The sequence below is a fragment of the Caloenas nicobarica genome, chromosome 6, assembly GCF_036013445.1.
Source record: "Caloenas nicobarica isolate bCalNic1 chromosome 6, bCalNic1.hap1, whole genome shotgun sequence".
Taxonomy (NCBI): Eukaryota; Metazoa; Chordata; class Aves; order Columbiformes; family Columbidae; genus Caloenas; species Caloenas nicobarica.
The window spans coordinates 17,839,755-17,849,064 of NC_088250.1; the positions used below are offsets into that span (position 1 = coordinate 17,839,755).

Here is a 9,310-nt window from a genome sequence, read left to right on the forward strand (position 1 = left end):
TACTATATAGAATAGTAAAAAGATACAGCACAGGTTTACGACTAGTGTTATCTGATAGCTTTATGCAAAATGACAGAGTTAGAATGCACACAAAATTAAGATTACAACAAAGATTAGCAAATGCTGAATATATCTCTCAAAAAAATTCTAAAGAACATTGAGGGAGAAATCTAATAATGAATACATCAGAAAATAATTATACCAGAAATAGCATCAGGTTGCAGAGGCTAATAATGTCACAGCGTATTTGCATTATGGGCCAGAAGAGCTCTGGACTGGACAGTCAGCAGGTATCAGAGCTGAAGGCAATGATCCTTTTTTCACACACAGCTCTGGTACACTGCATTAGCAGTTTAAATAACACTTGCAACTATTGGAAAGTGCACATGCCACAGAGGACAAGTATGTATTTGGATCTATAGAGGTGGTACAGTTAGGAGAAAAATAAGGCAATCAAGAAGGAGCAAAATGTCAGGAGAACTCTGAACAGCGATCTGTTACACAGCCTCTGGGAACTAGTCTAGACACTCCAGATGGGAAACCAAAAAGCTATGGGTATTAGGAAAAACATCACAGCTTTAGGAAAGGCCAAGTGATTACAACATGGCTGTTTCACCACCTCCTCTACCTGAACTTACTGTTCATATGTTCATGTTTCATTGACGCAGCCAAGTCAGAAAATACTACAAAAAAAAGAAAGAAAATGGTTAATAGGAATGTGTAACTTTTACAGGCAAAGACTTTGCCACTATCTCACCTCTTCCTGGTGTAACTCACACAAAATTGTATGTAAATTTGCAGCGCATCTTCTCTTCTTCAGGCAGATGGGGACACAGCAACCATTATGGAACGGGTAAGAGCCATGAACCCAAGCTGCCATGTTCATTGTTACAATTAAGAGCAAACCACCACTTTACAGATCCAACCGCAACTTTGGCATTGCCAGAACCAGAAATTAAATAGCATACCATAGCTTACTTTTGAAACTACTTCTACTCCTTAAACTCACAGAAATTGTATAAACACATGGTGTTATTGAAGAGTCCTGTAAGGGTCTGAGGGTTAGTCAGTCTGGCTACTTCTAATCCTCATACTTTGACCTGGTTTGAGGCCTATCCCATTAATCCTCAACTCACGTGTCACAAGGAAACACAACCCTTATTATATCAGTTAGAAACAGAAGCCACTCATTTCATTTTCTTTGTAAGCTCTGTCATGCATCGGTATTTGTGATGACTGGGCAGGGGACAGTGTGTGCAGCTACTGAAGAAAATACCCTTTAATTTTTTTTTTTTTTTAATATTATTTTGCATTGCATGTCACTCTGAATTGTACACTGCAAACTGATCATGAGTTTTATATGTAGGCTACCCCACTGGTGAAAGAGGGACTGAGAGATGTCTGCTTACTGGACCACCATATATTTTAAGTTTAGCTTCCCGTGGCATATTTACATACCTACACAAATACAGGTCACAGTTAAGGAGAGTTATCGATATTTTTTTTTTTTTTTTAGACAGAGAATTGGTTATTTTTGCCAATGATTTTGTCACACAAGAACATTAAACCAGGTGGCAACTATGACCTGACCATATTTACCAGGAGTTACATACACAGAAAAGCACAGTTGTGTCAGGCATAAATGAACTTGGAAAGCCAACATGAATTTAGCTGACAGGAACAGGGGAAAAAGAGGATGGATTTTACGCATCAATAACCATTACAGAAAAATACACGGAATTTGTACAGCTACAGAGCTAACCTTCTAGTCCCAGGGGCACAGCGATACTTTATATCCAGACTCATCCTCTGAGTATGCTATAGCTCCATTTCATATAATTCCTATCTTTCTGTTTTCTGCAAATATCTTCTGAAGAAACTTTGTTTTCTAGAAACAGATTAAAACCAAGAAACACAGACTTTAAACACAAGAGAGACATAATTACTTCTCAAGGGAATGTGTGTGTCATGTTCCCATTGGGGTCAAAGGGATCTCAAGATGACTCAACACCAGCTGCCCGTTTCAGAGCTCAACAAGCTGTTTTATTGTCAAGATTTTTCTTTTTAACCAAGAATAATATCTACCATCAGTAACCACATTATCACCCAGCACTTTCCTAAAAGTTTTCTTACTCTAGAAAATAAAGTAATTGGGAAAAAACAACAACAACGAAAACCCTCACCACTTCGATCTTGTGGACAAAACCTCAAAAATCATGAAAAGAAGAGCCATTGTCTACCTGGACTAATTTCTCTCCCACTTCTCTAACTACAGTGCCATTACTTTCCAAACAACACTGAATTTTATTTTTGAGGACAGGATGCAGAAGCAGGTAGACCTCACATGAGAGATGGTGAGGGTACAGGTGAAATGGGAAGATGAATCACCGGCTTGGAACCATTCCTGTAAGATGTTCAGAATAACTTCTCCTGACCCAAATCCTCTTTAACATCACCTTAGCCACGTTGTGTTTGTCACAGGGGAGCAGAACAGGGGGGTTGCAGGAACAGATAAACACCACTCTGTGCCACCTAATCAAGTTGTGTTTTGTTAAGCAGGATGGGTGCAGCATTTATGTTCCAGTTTGTCCATGACACACACACACAAATCGAGGTCCAGGTAAGACTGCCACCAGAGAGCCAGGGGAATAGAAGCTCACCTCAACCACTCAGTGTGTCCAAGTCCTGGCTGGTGGCCTGGACCTCACACCAGGCTGTTCCCCTCCAGCTCAGCCTTCTAAGTGTCAGAGGTATGTACATGTCCCATGTCATGCTCCCTCGTCCCCTGTACCTGGTCAATTAGCAGTCACTGTCAGGGTTTCTGTAACACTTAGGTCTCCCACCTCAGATGGGTTACAGAAGTGTGAAGTTAGCAACAATTACAGAACAAAGTTCGTCTATTGTTTTTTCATTTTCCAGGATTAATCTGGTCAGGTAGAGCTGGGAAGATATAGCCAAAGTCTCGTCTGTCTGTGCAGATAGCCTTCGCCCCATGGCACAGGTTTCATACAGCCTTTTCTTTGAGCAACCTGAGCTTATTCCATTTCCCAACAGAAAACTTTTCAGTTCACCATCTGAAAAAGGATATCACAGCCCAAGATAAGGTAGCTTGAAATTGATCTATAGATCATTCTGACACAAATGTTACTTACTTTGAATTTCGTCGTTTTTATAACAAAACAATCCCAGCTATATGCCCTACTGTACTGATGTAAAGGATCTAATACATTATTTTAATACTTTTGAATCTTTCGCAAACATAATTCACTAACTGAATTGGAAACAATATATGCTATAGAAAAGCTTTGTACCAACAGAACATCATTTGCATTAGAGAGTAGGACTACATTCAATACCATATACAGATAAACGAATCCAGGCTTTTAAGTAGGGAATCCAGAACTTCCTTAGCATCTCTGCTAGGACTGGAAACATGCGAATTAACAGGCACTAAGCATAGCTTTTGTGATTTTCACAATTTCATGTAAACTGAAAATTATGGGCTTTTTATATAATTTATAGGCCAAAGGCAGTTCCAACTCTCGCTTTCCATGGTAAACCAGGGAAAATAAAAGTCTTATTTTAGCAGAGTTAAGAATGCAAGCAGTCAGATTTCACTGTGAGTGATCACAACCAAGGCTGGAGTTCCTATCTGCTAAATTCTGGGTAGATTCAACTTATCCATCTGATTCTCAGCATCCCAAAACAAGGAGGAAATGCTTCACTGGAGTGGGGGGAGCACTTATATTCCAAAAATGTGAAATATTTGATTGAGGAACAAACAATCTTTAAGAGATGCCCAGGGACTGCACTCTGCTAGAAACACAGAGACCATCCCACAGCAAGAAGACAGCAAGAAAACCCAGTTTCCCAGAAGGAAATTGATTTTTTGGTAGAAAACTTAATCTTTGACTCTAATACAACATGACACCTGCTACTTGAAGTTCTTGCAACTCTATATTAAGCTCACAATCAACTAGAGATTTCTTTTCTTTACACCTCAAGTTAGTGTATACTTTATTTCCTTTAAGATAAGTGTTCTCAATTAGTATTAAAATATATTCACATTTAAGGAATTCAAAGTAAAAAACCCAAACAATAACGAAATTACTTAACTTGGTTTCAAAATGCAGCTGTTCTCTCTGCTACAGTGAGACATTTCTAAGGATAATTATAAAACTCTCCTAATCTTTAGGACATTACAACTGCCATACATTCCAGTCCCATCCTCTCACTCTTCTTCAATCTTCAAATTCCTCCTCCTTCAAATCTTCTATTTTTAAAGCTATAGGTGACAAGTAATGACATAAAATCTTTTTTAGTTTCCAAGTTGATGGTGGAGGGGCTCACATTGAAACCATTTTAAAAACCAATCTGTAGCTTTCTCAGAAAGACAAGCTTAGAAATTCAGCAGCTCCCTCCCTGCTGCTACCATCCATAACTACATACAGCCCCCAGTACATACTGATATATTTTACTTGGAACCAGCTCCTAAACCAGCTGGAAATTCTGTAGGATTAATATCCCTACTCCAGGAAAAAAAAAAAAATCAGAGTTTCTAAGCACCATCTATTTTTCATTGTAAGGCGTTTTGCCTTTAATGCCAGAACAGTTAGAACTACAGAACAATTTGGGCTGCATGGAACCTCAGGATGTCATTTGGTCCAAACCTCCTTAAAAACCAGAAAAACATACAGAAACAAACAAACAAAAACCCAAAACAAATAAACCAATAAAACCCACAACAATGACGCACTTCAAACTTGTTTTTTCCTCTTTCAACAGTTGTACTAATATTTTGGTATGGTTCACTTTTTTCCTTAATATTTTAATAAGTCTGTTCAGTCCAAAAATTTCCCTACAAGACACGAGTCTGACTGTTTATACATGATAACTGTTGTGGTCTTCTCTTATCTTCCAGGTTTCACATTTAGCCGTCCTCCCTTTCACTGGCTTATCAGCTGTCAGCACCAAAAGGTTCTTCCATCATTTTTGAGCTCTTTTGAAAGGAAAAACCCAAAAGAGGGATATGCTAGGAACACCATCCACCAGGATGTATACAGCAGTGGCATTTAAAGAAAACTTTTAACTGCCTTCACATCTGTATTCTGACTTACAGGAAACAGCTGAAAGCTGTAGGTTTGTATTTACAGCTCAGAAAACCTAGGTATGGAAGTAGTTTAAATACAAACGTACATAAACAGCACCATTCATAGCATGAACTCTACTAGTAGGGCCTGTTATGATAGGACAGGGGGTAATGGTTTTAAACTAAAAGAGAGTGGATTCATGCGAGATATGAGGAAGAAATTTTTACGGTGAGGGTGTTGAAACACTGGCCCATGTTGCCCAAAGAGGTGGTAGATGCCCCATCCCTGGAAACAATCAAGCCCAGGCTGGACGGGGCTCTGAGCAACCTGATGTAGTTGAAGATGTCCCTGCTCATTGCAGGGGGTTGGACTACATGAGCTTTGAAGGTCCCTTCTAACTCAAACTATTCTATGATTCTACGATTTTGTATTCCTTACTATTTCATAACATTACAATCAAACTCAGTTCACTTTACCTGGCAGCTCATTAAGCAGCTTCCTTGTCATGACACTAGTTACAGCTGGAGAGTTTTCCCATCTATCACCAAAGCCAAAATCCAACATCCCTCACATGTTTACTCCCTGAGTATGTTTACTTTCATCTGTTTATAGTATCTGTTACTGCTTCCTTCAATATCTAGAACCTTGATATGGCAAATTCAACCCCGCCTCCAAAAAAGAAAGTAAGCATTTGCTTTACTATTCCAGTGGGAAGGATTTATTATTTTTTTTATCTCATTAAACTCAGCTTAAGAAAGAAATACGAGCCTGAAGGAAATTCTTGGAGAAACTCCTTTTATAAGTACAACTGCCCAGAGTAACATTTCCCATTAAAATTATCTACAGAAACTGCTGCCTTTTCCCATGCCAGTATAGTCAAAAGCTTCAAAACCAGCAAGGATTTGGTTACCAGGAGGGTGGACGGGGGGCAAAGAAAAAGTAAAGCCTCCCAGATTTTAATCACCACATCCACCAGAAATCTCTGGGAATTGTTTGAACTGTTCAGTGTTTAAAAAAAAAAAAAAGGCAGGATTAATGGACAATTATTTCTACCCTATATATGAGGCATAAGGGTTAATTAAACCATTAGGACATGCTCACTCTATACATATACACACATCAAAAATATAGACACACACACATCCTTCCAGCAGTGAAGTGCTGGCAGTTCACTTCCCATCTCCCACTGCGATACTGGTATCAGCAACAGCAGGTTCTCCAGCACGGCACAGAAGGGCTGACCTGGAGGACTCATGTCCCTTAAGAAATACAACCCTCCTGAGACAAAGCTGCATGCTACAGAGGAATAAATTCTGAGGAATCTAGAGCATTATACATGGGGAAAAAAAAAAATCCCCAGAAAAAGTCCACGCTGATAACTCATGTATTTGGCAAAACAAGAGCAAAAATATTCAACTTCTGTCACACTGAGAAATCTGGTGGCAGAAGAAAGGCACATACCCCCACACAGACATGCTAAAGGCTGAAGGAAAATGAAGCTGTACTACAAACAGTCTCTGCCTTCATCTCCAAGGTGGACTGAAGGAAGAAGTGGCAAAGCACAGTAGCAGCCCTCATCTTCAGCAGCACTCGCAACAGAGCAAGAGGAGACTTCCCTGCTGAAGAAGTCACAAGGCTTTATCTTTCCATAGCCATAGGGTGGCTTTGTAGTAAGATCCAGATGGCTAGTCAGTTGCACAGTAACTAAAACATCTGTGAGCAAAGTTATGTTTTGGACAGTTGTGTAAAAACCATGTCCAAACATATAAATACACAGAGTACAGACCTTCAGCGCCAGCACTTGAAAAAAACAAACAAACAAACAAACAAACACCAAACACACTTGTTCCTACAAGTATGCGAACCAATGTTTTGTTATTCCTATGTGGAACTGAAGCAAACTAAAGACTAGAAAAACCACAATAGAAAATTGAAGCATCACAGAGATTTATGAATAAGCTCCAAGAATGGGCTAAGAACAAAAAAAGAGGCCAGTAATAAGACTGCTAACAAGACCTCCTAACAGCACAGCTCACAAGCACTACAGGGGATCTGGGAGTATAACAGCAAATAGGAAGTGAAAGAAGCGAGCTTGAGGAACTACACTAAAATAAAAGGTAACTCTTCCAGCCCTCAGTAGGCAAGGGAAAGTGTTTAGAAGGTCTTCAGTCACAATACTGCAATATTTTGTTTTTCCAGATACACATCCTGCCATTGGCTTGTACAGAAAAGGTAGTTTAAATATAAAACTCTTTAGAGTATTTTAAATATTAAGTGTCGTACATACCTGTTAATTTATCTAAAATGGGTAGAAAGGAGAAAGTAGTCCTCCTCTTGTGCAGTTTTTAAACAAAAATAAAAGAAACCCCTATTTATTATACATACATAAAGGTAAGTGTTTCACTAAACACATAAGATATTGTGGTCCCTAACAACCACATCTGCTTAACCTCTAAAGGTCAAAGTCATGTCATTTATACCAATGTTTAAAAAGTCTAATTATAGTATCTACAGCTATAAGGACAAAGGCTGGTTATTAGAAAAGAACTATTATAAACCAAACACAATTATATTATAAAGAAACCATTAGATATTTGATGAGATTTTAATCTTTGAGCTGGTATCATTCTGCAAGTTAATCATCTGGAGAACAGAAAATCTGTTAGGAATGCAATTAAATGTACAAGTTCCATTAAAATCGAGCTGATATACTTAATTGCAGTCCTAAAATAGCTATTTCCTCACACCTTCACTAAGCAATTTTTTTTTTAATCTGAGTAAGGAACAATTTTCACTTAAGCTCTCTAATAAGATCTGTGAATACTTCTGTCACCCCATACAAGTTGCACTGCAGTTTGCTGTTCGACCTTGGATTGCTAATTCACTCTGAGGTGTACAGCAAGGTCTTTTGTTTCAGTTACTATTAGTCCACAGTATCTGCATTGCTGAAGCTTTTGGGAAGAATATCAACAATGTAGCCTTGCAGCATGCTAAAGCAGTTACAAAATAAAATGAAATTACTGACCTGCAGCAAAACCCTTCAGATGGTCATTTTAAGCACGAGGACTTCTAGCAAACAGATTATTTCCTGGCAACTGTTTTAATGAATCCAAGCATATTCAAAGTACTTGCAAGGGTTTTGCAGCATTACTAGCAAATTGAGAATACAGGCCATCCCTGCCTTGAGAGAGACAGAAAATTGAACCAAAAAGGAATCCTAAGAGTGCATCAACTTGGGCATATCTTACCTACAATTCATTCTCACAGACCAGGCAGTTTAACGGGCCATTTTAAACTGCTCTGCATGCGAAGGGGAAAAAATGCGACTTCGGAGAGCGACAACCAAGCCGCGGGCTGGGGCCGGCACCAGCGCATCTCGCTGCGCGGATGCAGTTACGTAACCCCGGCCCCGTCCCTCCCGGGTCCGGATGCTCCGGCTTCTCCCCCGGGGCGGCCGCAGCAGCCACTGCCGGGCCGGGCCACGGCCCCGCACGGGCCCCACCGCCTCCGCGCCCCGGCCCGCTCCCGCCGCCCGCGGCGGCACCGCCGCGCCCCGCCGCCTCTCCGGCACCCGGCCGCGCCGCGCAGCCCCCGGCGGGGTCCGGCGCGACCCGGGCCGCTGCTCCCCAGCACGGCCTGACCCGCCGCTCCGTGCCCGGACCCGGGCCGCCGCGCCCCTGCCCTGTGCGCTTGCAGCGCCGCCGCTCAGCGCCCACCTCCTCGCCGGCTCCGCGGCGCATCCCCGCTGCGGCCCAGGCGGCTGCACCCCGCCGCTCCCCGCTCCCGCCCGCCGCAGCTCCCCGCCCGTCTGACGGAGGGAGGGGGCGGGCAGCCGCGCCGCCGCCGCAACCGCTCCGCACCGCCCCCCGCCCCCGCCCGCCGGCCAAGGTGCCCTCCGCGCCGGCCGGCACCCACCTGCGGCACCTGCCCCCGCCACGCCGGCGGCAGCGGGCCGGGCCCGGTGACGGCTGCCGCCGGGCCGAGCGCAGCGAGCGGGCGGCGCCGGGATGCTCGGGCCGAGCGCCGCTGCCGCCCTGTGCGCTGCGCGGCGGGGAGGCGCGGGGGCACGGCAGCGCGCCGGGCGCTCCTGCAGACCGTGCGCGACGCAAAGCCCGGGGTCGAGCTGATGCCGGAGAAACGGGGCAGCGGCCCGGACCGAGTAACGGGCTTCGGCCATGAGATCAGGTCTAAAATTAAAGGGAAAGCACGTGGGCAACACC

The 9,310-nt window shown here is 42.8% G+C and overlaps 1 protein-coding gene across 9 annotated transcripts in view; it reads right to left on the minus strand.

Moving 5' to 3' along the window:
- The window catches only part of OSBPL6 (oxysterol binding protein like 6), a 105,571-nt gene extending 96,502 nt beyond the window's left edge, over window positions 1-9,069 (minus strand). For 4 of the 9 annotated variants that reach the window (XR_010606364.1, XM_065637144.1, XM_065637145.1 and 1 more), the window contains exon 1: window positions 8,807-8,873. The gene's annotated coding sequence lies outside the window, so the exon portion shown is untranslated. Of the gene's footprint in view, window positions 1-638; window positions 684-8,806; window positions 8,874-9,005 lie in introns of those variants that run through there. The other 5 variants (XM_065637139.1, XM_065637143.1, XM_065637135.1 and 2 more) reach the window with 5 other exon arrangements.
- Window positions 9,070-9,310: the final 241 nt, after the last annotated feature.